Source organism: Alexandromys fortis, unplaced genomic scaffold (assembly GCF_014885135.2).
Source record: "Alexandromys fortis isolate MF-2015 unplaced genomic scaffold, M_Fortis_MF-2015_v1.1 scaffold_13, whole genome shotgun sequence".
NCBI lineage: Eukaryota > Metazoa > Chordata > Mammalia > Rodentia > Cricetidae > Alexandromys > Alexandromys fortis.
The window spans coordinates 17070430-17082580 of record NW_026067908.1 but is presented as its reverse complement, the minus strand read 5'-3'; the positions used below and the strand labels follow the sequence as shown (position 1 = coordinate 17082580).

Genomic DNA, 12151 nt, shown 5'->3' with positions numbered 1-12151 from the left:
GGTCTTCTATGCGATTCCATTGGTCGACTTCTCTGTTTTTATGCCAATACCACACTGTTTTCATTACTGTAGCTCTGTGATAGAGTTTGAAGTCAGGGATGGTAATGCCTCCAGAAGATCCTTTATTGTATAGGATTGTTTTGGCTATCCTGGGTTTTTTATTTTTCCATATAAAATTGATTATTGTCCTCTCAAGATCCGTGAAGAATTTTGATGGGACCTTGATAGGAATTGCATTGAATCTATAAATTGCCTTTGGTAGAATTGCCATTTTTACTATGTTGATCCTCCCAATCCAAGAGCAAGGGAGGTCCTTCCATTTTCTGATATCCTCATCAATTTCTTTCTTCAATGCTTTAAAGTTCTTGTCAAATAGATCTTTTACTTCCTTGGTTAGAGTTACCCCGAGATATTTTATGCTGTTTGTGGCTATTGTGAAAGGTGAAGCTTCTCTGATTTCCCTCTCTGCTTCCATATCCTTTGTGTATAAGAGGGCGACTGATTTTTTGGAGTTGATCTTGTATCCTGCCACATTACTAAAGGTATTTATCAGCTGTAAAAGTCAAAAGATGAATTTGTAATCAAAATTAGTGGCCAGAGTCCAAATCTGATTTTCCTCAGTAAAGTAAAGCTACCTTTTCAAGATTTCCAGAAGCTGGCCAAACCTATATGGTCACAGTTGGTGGTGTCTCCTTGGTTTTCTGAAGAGCTGTATGTTCTTTTAAACACAGTGTAGTGGTTTGAATAGGTGTGCCCCACATAGACACTTGTGTTTGAATTCTTGACTCATAAGGAGGTGTAGCCTTGCTGGAATAGGTGCAGCCCTGTTGGAGGAAGTGGGTCACTTAGGGAAGGGCTTTGAGGTCTCATATATGCTCAAGCTACACTCAATACAGAGTCTCCTCTGCCACTATGTGTAAATCAAGATGTAGAACTCTCAGCTCCTTCTCCAGAACTATGTCTTCCTGCATGCCACCATGTTCCACAAGATGGGTTAAACCTCTGAACTGTAAGCCAGCCCCAATTAAAGGTTTTCCTTTGTAACAGTAGCTGTGGTCATGGAAACCCAAACTAAGATATGAGATAATTCTTCTGCCACGTTACTTAAGTGCTAGACAGATCATGGGGCCTAGGGGAAAACCTACCACTATGATTCTATTAAATGAACATGGCAATAAAATCACTCATAAAATCATATCGCTATAGCCACAGATCCGTGCATTACCCAATCTTCATCAGAGACGCCTCTTCTTGTAGTAGAGGGTACTTTACAGAGAAAATCACGACGGATCAACATACAAAGAATAAGAGACCTTGGAATGCTGAGTGCTAAATGATGGATGTCTATACCACACCCTTCCTTTTAAGTCTCAGCAGTCTATACAGAAGAGGCAGTGGAAAGATTCTAAGAGCCAGAGGTGATGAATGACCTTAAGGAACAACACAGAGCGGTAGAGGCACATATGAACTGATAGAAACTGTAACAGCAAACACAAGAACTGCACAAGTTCAAGCCAGATAAAATTCCAGTCTGGAAAATGGGAAGTAGGCACAATGTCCCAACCCTACCCAAGGGCACAAAGTCCCAACCCAATTCTATGCAGAACAGAGTGTAGTCAGCTAAAGTCAAAATTACATTTTCTAATATATAAACATATATAATTCATATGCATTACAAATATCAAGGTAGTTTCACAATATTTATGATACAATGGGGTGGCATTTCAAGTGATCCTAGGGTTATTTTGTAGTAAGAAGAGCTGTGGGCTGCTTTCCTGCCCAGCTCCCGCATGGCTAGCTTTATACCCGAAATAACAACACACAAATTGTATTCTTTTAAACACTGCTTGGCCCATTAGCTCTAGCCTCTTACTGGCTAATTCTCACATCTTGATTAACCCACATTCTAATGAGTGTAGCATCACGAAGTGTGGCTTACCAGGAAAGATCTTAACCTGTGTCTGTGTCGGGTGGGAGAATCATGGCGACTGCCTGACTCGGCTTCTTTCTCCCAGCATTCTGTTCTGTCTACTCCGCCTACCTAAATTCTGCCCTATCAGGCCAAGCAGTTTTCTTTATTAATTAACCAATGAAAGCAACAGATAGACAAATGACACTCCCACCTCATTATTTAAAGTCGTTTGTTCTTTAGGCAAGTTTTACAAAGCAGTATATGACCAACGTATATAGATTGTTTTTTAAGCAATGGCTAAGACACAGTTCCACAGAGGACTATGCCTCCTAAGTAGGAAGAAATTGTAATAGAGCAAACCACTCTAAAAAGACAACATATGTTAAACTAAAAATGGTAAAAGGCAAACTCCAAAAATATTATTTATGGTAATTTCTCATTTTTCTTACTTGTTCTAGGGAGTATTTTATTTTAATTTTTTGAAATTGTTTTTATTGAGCTTTATATTTTTCTCCGTTTCCCTCCCTTCCTCTCCCCTCCCCTTCTACCCTCTCCTATGGTCCCCACACTCCCAATGTTCTCAGGAGATATTGTCTTTTTCTACTTCCCATGTAGCTTAGATCCATTTATATCTCTCTTAGGGTCCTCTTTGTAGAATCCTTTGAGTAGATACCAAAAGTGGTATTGCTGGGTCTTGAGATTTTTGGGGGGGAACACGTATAAAAACTATATCATATCATCATCAAATAGTGAGAGTTTGACTTCTTTTCTGAATGTATCACCTTGATCTCTTTTTGTAGTCTTATTGCTCTAACTAGAACCTCAAGTACTATATTGAATAGATATGGAGAGAGTGAACAACCCCGTCTTATTCCTGATTTTAGTGGGATCGCTTTGAGTTTCTCTCCATTTAGTTTGATGTTGGTTGTTGGCTTGCTGTATATTGCCTTTATTGTGTTTAGATATGTTCCTTGTATCCCTGCTCTCTCCAAGACCTTTATCATGAAGAGATGTTGTATTTTGTCAAAGGCTTTTTCAGCATCTAATGAGATGTTTGTGTGGAATTATTTTTTCAGTTTGTTTATTTGGTGTATTACATTGACAGATTTTCATATGTTGAATCATCCCTGCATCTCTAGGATGAAGCCAACTTGATCATGGCGGATGATTTTTCTAATGTGTTCTTGGATTCAGTTTGCCAGTATTTTATTGAGTATTTTTGCATCAATGTTCATGAGTAAGATTAGTCTGTAATTCTCTTTCTTAGTAATGTCTTTATGTGGTTTGGGTATCAGGGTAATTGTAGCCTCATAAAAAGAGTTTGGCAATGTTTCTTCTGTTTATATTGTGTGGAACAATTTGAGAAATATTGGTATTAGTGCTTCTTTGAAAATCTTGTAGAATTCTGAGCTGAAACCATCTGGTCCTGATCTGTTTTTGGTTGAGAGACTTTTGATGACTGTTTCTTTTATCTTTTTTTTTTAGCAGTTATAGGTCTATTTAATTTGCTCATCTGGTCTTGATTTAATTTTGGTAAATGATATTTATCCAGAAAGTTGTTTATTTCCTTTAAGTTTTCCAATTCTGTGGAGTACAGGTTTTCAAGATATGACCTAATGATTCTCTGGATTTCTTACATGTATGTTGTTATGTCCCCCTTTTCATTTATGATTTTCTGAATTTGGATATTTTCTCTCTGCCTTTTGGTTAATTTGAATAAAGGCTTATCTACTTTGTTGATTTTCTTGAAGAACCAACACTTTGTCTCATTGATTCTTTGTGTTGTTTTCTTTGTTTCTATTTTGTTAATTTCAGCTGTCAATTTGATTATTTCCCCACTTAGTCCTCCTGGGTGAGTTTGCTTCTTTTTGTTCTAGAGTTTTCAGGTGTTCTGTTAACTTTCTAGTGTGATATTTTTCCAGCTTTCTTATGTAGGCATTTGGTGCTATGAACTTTCCTCTAACACAGCATTCATTGTGTCCCATAAATTTGGGTATGTGATGTGGTCATTTTCATTGAATTTTAAGAAGTCTTTCATTTCTTCCTTTATTGCTTCCTTGACCCATTGATGATTCAGGTGAGCATTGGTTTAATTTCTATGTGTTTGTGGGCTTTCTGAAATTAGTGTTGTTATTGAACTCTAATTTTATATTAATGACTTAAAAAAAACTTTTAGGGTAGCCTACAATGTCATGACTATATTGGTATTTGTGTCTTTATAAGAGGAGAAAGAGAAATTGGAAGTAACAATCTTGTTCTGTCCCTCCATGTAATTTCCAGCGCTGCTTTGGGACTTCCAAGAGTGAAGAGGTTCACACCAGATATTGCCCCTTAGCCTTGAACTTTCCATGCTGCAGAGCCTAAGAAACAACTTTACTTTCATTATAAATTACTCATATTGTGGTATTCAGCTGTAGCATCAGAAAAGACCAAAGTACCTCCTAAACTGAAACCTAATTATTTTTCTTCATTTCTATCACAACCTGAGTCAAAAATATCCAAGTTCCGATTATCAATTTCTTTCTAAGGGTTAAGTAGCTCTTCAATAACCTAAACAACCATAAGCCCTGTAAAGTTCAAGAATGCAATTTGATTAGTTTAGTTTGTGATACCTGTGAAAATGGGCACGTATTAGCCTTTCCCATTTCCCAGGTACCTTAATGTTTGGCTTATCAAACACAGAATAAACAAAATAAGATATATTTCATTTATTTAGTAATACAAACCACCACATGGGAAATTTCAATGGGTAAGGCTTTTGTGAGTGTAGGCTCTAACTTAACAAAATAAATGAATAATGTTCATTAAGACAGCTTTTAATTTTTCTTTGTAATTTATTAGTAGTACTAGTATTAGGGTGGGGGTGACAGGGGATGGGACATGAACATGCCACTGCATGTGTGTAGAGGTCAAAGGAAAAACATCTGAAGCAGGTTCTCTCCTACTTTTTATAGGTTCTGGGGATCAGGTCATCAGGTCTGTACACAAGTGCTGTGACCACTGAATCGTCTCATCGGTCCAAATTAAGACAGTTTAAGAAATAAAATTAAGTATCAAAAGGCAAAGATGGACATTATGAAGTTTTGGAGTCGAATATGCCAAGCTTATTTATTGAAATATATATTTGAAGTCTTGAAACTAAAATAAATCTAGTCAGCATTTCTCAGGCAAGAGAGTAACGCCTCTCAGAAGTGATAGCCCTTGTCTCCCAGGATCCTTGAGAATGCTCTTTCTCCAAATAAATTCCACTTTATCAAACCCTAGGAGGGTCTTATACAGCAACACCAACTGCCCTAAAGTGATTTTTCACCCGAGACAGCTACTCTAGGCAGATGCTTTAACACTGACCCTCAGGAAGAAAGTCATTGACTACAGATGGGGAAGCATAAAACTTCCTTTATAAAGAAGAGTCAAGGTCTAGATAGCTGAATGTCTTAAGATAATAATCACCATTTATGGCCAGAGCGCTCTGGTCTTTTGAGAAACATTAGCTAAAGAGAATAAGCGTGCTTAGAATTCTGTTCATGAAAGCAGAAGTGGACAAAGAAGCCCAAAAACAATAGACTGTGTGTGCGGGACATTTTCCTCATCTTCAGAATCTCTGTCCCCATTTGCAGCCTGCCCAGTGTCTTGGGAGACTCACTAACATCATCTGCATCAACAGGCACCCATTCTCTAGCTGTTGGTTGTTTCTGCCAGTGAGAAACAGGACCAGGAGACCCAGACAGAAGCTAAATGAGTATATGAAAGTGCCACGCACCGTGCCCCGTGTGGGGGCTGGAGGTTAAAATACACAGACATACACAGACAGAGGGACAGCGACCTGGGTCACCCTTGAATTCCCCAAGAATGCACCCTTTATTGTGTTCAGGGGCAGATTATATAGAGATAGCCACGCCCCAGCCAAACCCACCAGAAACCACTCTCCTGCCATCAGGAACTCCTGAAGGTCTTGTGCTCAGAGCAGCTGTAGGCACTCAGATCAAGGGATTACAAGAAATTCAGGATCTGGGATCTCACTGCTCCCAACATGAAACAATAAGAAACTGAGTATAAATGAAGCAGCAAGATGGAAAGACCAAGTCAGAGCAATTGATGTGATGCTGATTGCCTAATGGAGGCAATAAAAGAAATGGTAAAACCTGGAAGAGTGTCTGGACTCGCCTGAAGACCTCTGGGTCTGTGTCACACAACAGACAGGAGTCTGCATGGGGATTGGTTCCCATGCTTTACAAATTCAAAGCAGGTTGTAATGATCCTGTTCTCAGAAGGATTGACTGGCTGTCCTCATTTGCCATGCAAGATCATTCTTGGCCCCTGATAACTGCTTTAGACCTGGCCTAAGAAGTCTGGGGAGAGTCTACAGTTGAGACGTGTTTCTCTTTCTCCAGGTGCAAAAAGAGCAAGAATAAGTGATTTTTGTAAATCTGCCACAACGCGGTACTTTTAAGTATTTCATTTTCACACCATCTGTTAAAAGATGAAATGGAATCAGCAGGTCATCATGGTCAGAAGTATTTAAATGTTTAATAAGACTGGAGATATAAATCTATACTTTAGTCCTTCGTTTCTTCTGCTCATCCAAAACCTTTATAACTCAAAAGTGCTAGCCAAGCTCTGCCTCCTGAAGAAAACTCTCTTCACGCAAAGGACCATTACATAGTCTTACCATATTCTCCCAGACTTGAATGGGAAGCAATTGTGCAGCACTGCCGCCGCCACCACCCACTGCCATGGATGTGCATATGGAGTCTAGCAAATAAGAACATAAAATAATGACAGGAAGAAAACAAACCAAAAGCTAAAATTACCAGCGGAGCTGATTAGCATATGTATAAGAGACAGTTGTACAGATGTGAGATGCTTTCTTTAGAACCCAACTTCTCGGAGCAGTGAGTCTTAATCATTTTTAGAGTTGCGAAATCTTATTATTTATTTGCTTTTTATGATCATCACCAACTTTCTCCCGAAAGTGTATTTTAAATGGGAAAAAAATAATTTTATTCTCAAGCAGTTGCTCTTATTTTACCCTCCCAAAGAATCACTCTAGAGGTTTTCATGATTATCACTCATGGAGAATCCAGCAGCCTTTGCTCTTGGCTTTCTTTGTTTGCTTCCTTTGGTGTATATTTAATAATTCACTGGCTACAGTAAAAAAATGTAAGGGCTGGAGAGATGGCTCGGTGGTTAAGAGCATTGCCTGCTCTTCCAAAGGTCCTGAGTTTAATTCCCGACAACCACATGGTGGCTCACAACCATCTGTAATGACGTCTGGTGTCCTCTTCTGGCCTGCAGACATACAGACAGAATATGGTATACATAATAAATAAATAAATAAATAAATAAATAAATAAATAAATAAATAAATAAATAAATTTTTTTAAATGTAAATGAAGGGAAGAAAGTAAGGTGAGAGCCATTTCTACAAAAGCCTTTCAAAGTTCACATATAGTTATTATTATATACATAATATGTGCATGTGTGTGCTCATGTAGATGCATGTGGACAGTGTGCATGCCCATGTATAAACATCCATGCAAAGACAGGAAGATAACCTCCAACGTCATCCTAGGGAATGCCCTCCACTTCCTTTAGGAGACAGGGTGTCTCATTGCCCTTGAACTCATCCATTAGACTAGATTAGCTGATCAAGAGAACTTCCTGTGTCTCTGCTTGCCAGAAAACACCACCACAGTTGACATTTTTAAACTTTCTTTCATTTATAAACATGGAAAAGGGGATATATTCATACCCAAGCATACATAGGGAGGTCATTTTTTTTTCCTTGATGATGTCCAGTGTTCAAACTCAAACCAAAATAGGATGATCAGACTAGCCAGCCCTGTTACCAACTGCCTCATTGGCTTCTTTAGGTGAATTCTAGGGACTGAATTCAGGGCCTCACACTTGAGAGGCAAGAACTTGACTAACCCAGCCATTTCCCAAGCCCTGCCTAGACGTTCTTCTGAAGGACAGCTAGAGGAGGTGGTCGTAATCGACATCTTCTCCCACATATGCTTGTGTAGCCCTCTATGGAGAAACAGATTGCAAATATCTACAACTCGTCACCAACTCCACTGAGCTTAGCCAGTTTCACAGGCTTTCCTGAGCAAATATGAAAGAAAATCGTCACATGCAGAAACTTGATTTCGCAGCTTATTTTAAGCAAAGCTTTAAACCTTCCTCTAAGGTTTACTGGAAGCCCTCTGAAAAGGTCACAAAATGCAAAGTAATTCTTTCCTCTGGGGAGAAAACACATGTTCCTTAGAATCTGGATTGGAAGGAACTTTTTTCCTCTCACACAAGAATAAAGAGCCCAAACTGCGTGGAATCCCTTTCAATAACGTTCTCATTCTCAGTCATCATTGGGAGGTTTTTCCAGGTGTGCAGCCACCTGATAGTCTTTGCCTAACACAGGTGCCTTCTGAAAGAAATATGGAGTCCTACATCGTGTAACAAGGTGAACTCCCAATTTCCCGACGGTTTCTATGCTTGCCCCCTCCCTTCCTACTCCACTTCATCCAACCACCCACCTCCCACCCCAGGGATTCTTTCTGAGGAGCCAACCAGCCTTCATAGAGAAAAAGCCTGCTGTTGTCAAGTGGGCAGAGTCTCAAGGGGATGGTATCAAAGTGAAGGACCTAGAAGTCCACTGTGAGATCTGTGAAGCTAGAGAGAGAACAAGAGATCTCCCTCCACATACACACACACACACACACACACACACACACACACACATATATACTAACCCACAAAAGGGCCTCACTTAGCTGAGAGACAAGAAAATCTCATGGACCCTTTCCAAAGCAAAGGCTCTGTTTGTCCCCCTTCAGCAGAGAAAACCACAGGACAGAAAGGGTCATTTGATTTGTCTGGTTATTTGCACAAACTAGCTACCATTCTGATTCTAATCATGGCCTTGAAATTACAAATCAACTAAGATCCATTCTGGCTTTTATCTACAGAATTATTTATGCAACCAATGCTTCTGCTCTTCTGAAAGGGATAAAAATGCCTTCAAATCCTTTAAAAATAAGTTGGTGCTTTAGTCCTAGCGAAATGCAAGAAAAGGCAATGCACGATAATGTCACTGCAGGAAAAAAATGATTAAATTCCACTTAGAGGAAATGTCATCACGGCATATCACACACCCATTTGAGGACGACGGCAGCCCTGCCAAGATGATGCTACCAAGACAAAGAGCAAGAGGAAGGGCAGGGCCGTGCGACAGGGAAGGAAGCACAGACCAATGTAATGAAAAGGGAATAACCTTACAGCTAAACAGTTTACTTTTCAAAGGCAGCACAAGGGCAGAATGCTTTGTGAAAAGAGAAAATTAGTTTCCAAAGTGTATGCATTCTGCAAAGAGCCAAGTTAATTATTCAAAGCAGAAGCCCATGAATTCCCACGATTTAGTCATTCTGTTCTGACATATTCAGGCCCATCGAGCTGCTTCTTATCACTAAGACTTTGATAATTGGCTTAGACATATCAAATAAACTTTCTGGAGAATTCAGTCGTAAGCAGGTATGACATCCTAATAGGGGTTTTATTAGCCCCTTTTCTGTGCAGTAATGTATTAGCAATCACTGTGACATTTTCTGCTCTGGGGGCTTTTGGCCCTGCTCATTTTTTACACTTGCTAGAAAATAAATTTATTCATGGTAGAGATCTAATCCAATACACTGTTTACTCTGCTTTCTAAAGGGACAGACCTCGCAGAATTAATAGAAAGTGACATATACATCATAGAAGAAAATGTCCTGTCTTCAGCCAGGCAGAACTGAAGAGCTAGAATCCCTTAAGATTTTAGCTACTTGGGGACTTTGTCAGCACAACCTCGCTGTCCCCTTCCCTGATCATACTTTTGCCTTTGAAAAAGATAGGGAAAAAAAAAAGAGCCAAGAGTGTGCATGGATTAAATTTTCCTTCTCAGCATCAATTGTAGGCTAAAAGTATTTCCCTGAGAAGATGTCTGCTAGTGAGATAATACTAATACACTTTTGGAAGTAATTTTCATTCATTACCATTTTAACTTATTTACTGTTAGTGCCCATCTCTGTGTATATGTGTTGGTATGCATATGAAGGTCAGAGGGCAACTTGTGGGAATTGGTTTGCTCTTCCCACCAGATGGGTCCCAGGGATCAACCTCGGGCTGTCAGGCTGGGCAACAGTTTTGCTGAGCCTTCTCTCCAACCCTAATGTATGCCTATAACATTCAAAGTATCAACACTGGTGTCAAATCTATGAATTAAATGTGGTTTGGTTCCCACATTCTGTGTGCGGATAGCTTAGAGTCTTTAAGCTATCGCCATAGCTGCCCTCCAAAGTTAATATATTTTCTCTTTCAGCTGTGGGCTGTGTGATCTAAGGGGAAAGGAAAGGTGCCAATTGTGTGTCTGTGTGCATGTGCAGTGGACTTTGAGGAGCCTCACTGCAAATGAAAGGAAGAACATTACTCAGAACCCTTGCGAAGTGGGTTTTCTAGGATCCCTACTGATTTAAGAAAAGAACTGAGCTGTTCATCACCACAGAAGGAGAAGTTTCCCCTCAATATCTACAATGTTCTGTCTATGGGCACCATGGCATTATGGGTTGTCTGGATGAGAAGCCTGGGGACATGGGTAAAGCTGACACAATCCTCTTTACCAATAAGGGCCCACAACCCAGAGACAGAGCACCTGACCGAAGCTGCCTTCAGGGTCAAAGGTGACTTTGTTGACCAACGGAGCTTTTGTTGGTGTTGTGGCTGGCGGGGATAGAATTGACAAACCTATCTTAAAGGTCACAAAGACAAAGAGAAACTGATGACCATGTGTACAAGGCATGGCCATGAATTTAGTAGAGCATCCTGCAGAAGTGGTACCCACCAGCGCACTGGTACACCCTTCACTATGAGAAGAGCATACCTGCTGTGCTCCAAGTGGGTCCTATTGCTGTCCACTAGACCAAGCGAGCACTTGGAACCACTGTGCAAGAGAAAGAAAACTAAGACAAAGGAGCTCAATAAAGTTTGTCTTTTGACAAAAAAAAAAAGAAAGCCACATACATATACAAAAAAAAAAGATGATGGATCATGTGTTTGGACTATTTAATTCATGAGTTAAAGCTCCATCCCTAAGATTTCTTATCCTTAAAGAGTTGGACTTCTTTAATAACACTTGTGGCAGCAAAACTACTGCAGCAAAATCATAACAAATATATGTCATAAATACCTTATCATATATTATACATATATCATCATGTTATCCTATAGAAGAAAGAGGGTGATCTAAGCAGCATTTAGTTAAGATCCATGACATTTAGTTAAGAAGCTGAAAATGCCTACACTTACTCTCTTTCTCATAGGCTCTGAGGTTACATGTGATGTGGGATTCCCCTCTGTATGCTGTAAATATGTTTTATTACCATTAGTTAATAAAAATGCTGCTTTTGCCTATGGCATCGCAGAATATAGCTAGTCAGGAAAACTTAACTGAATGCAGGAGGAAATAAGGTGGAGTCAGAGAAACACCAAGTAGCTGCAGAAGGAGAAAGATGCCAGAACCTTATCCATAAACCACAAGCCTTGTGGTAAAATACAAAATAATAGAAATGGATTAATTTAAGATGTAAGAGCTATCTATGAATACGCCTGTGCTATTGGTCAAACGCTGTTGTAATTAATATAGTTTTGCATGATTATTTGGGTCTGGGTGGCCAGAAAACAAAATCACTGTATCCTTTTACAACATGTGCTCAAGTATCAATGACAAAGCAAGCAAGGTGTACATCTCAATTCATTCAGCTTAGACTCTAAGATCTGATATAAAAAGTCTTTGATAAGTAGAGCATAAAAAGTTGGGTGTAAATAGAGGCGCCCAAGACTGGGGGCTTCTGCTCAATGACAGAACACTTGCCCAGCATGTGGAAGGCCTTAGGTTCAGCCCTCAGTATCACAAAAGAAAATCTCTTAAACATAGGCACCTAAAGAAAACAATGAAGTCAAAGATCGCCCCCAGATCCAAGAAAAAAATTCTCCAGATGAGTGAAGAGAGATCGTGAATGGTGCATAGCCCTGTTTCTTCCATGAAGATGTGACCTGCCTTGTTGACCAGAGCCACAGAGGAGATGTAGACGGAAGACAGTCTTACCTATGTAGGTGAGAGTTTTAGCATAAAATAATTGTAAAGATGAGGGGCTTCAGTATGGCATTTTTATACATGTATACAATGTACTTCAGTTATACTCTTCCCAC

General features: G+C 39.6%; 1 pseudogene; it reads left to right on the top strand.

Moving 5' to 3' along the window:
- The window catches only part of LOC126497978 (60S ribosomal protein L8-like), a 64010-nt pseudogene extending 53104 nt beyond the window's left edge, over positions 1 to 10906 (top strand).
- Positions 10907 to 12151: the final 1245 nt, after the last annotated feature.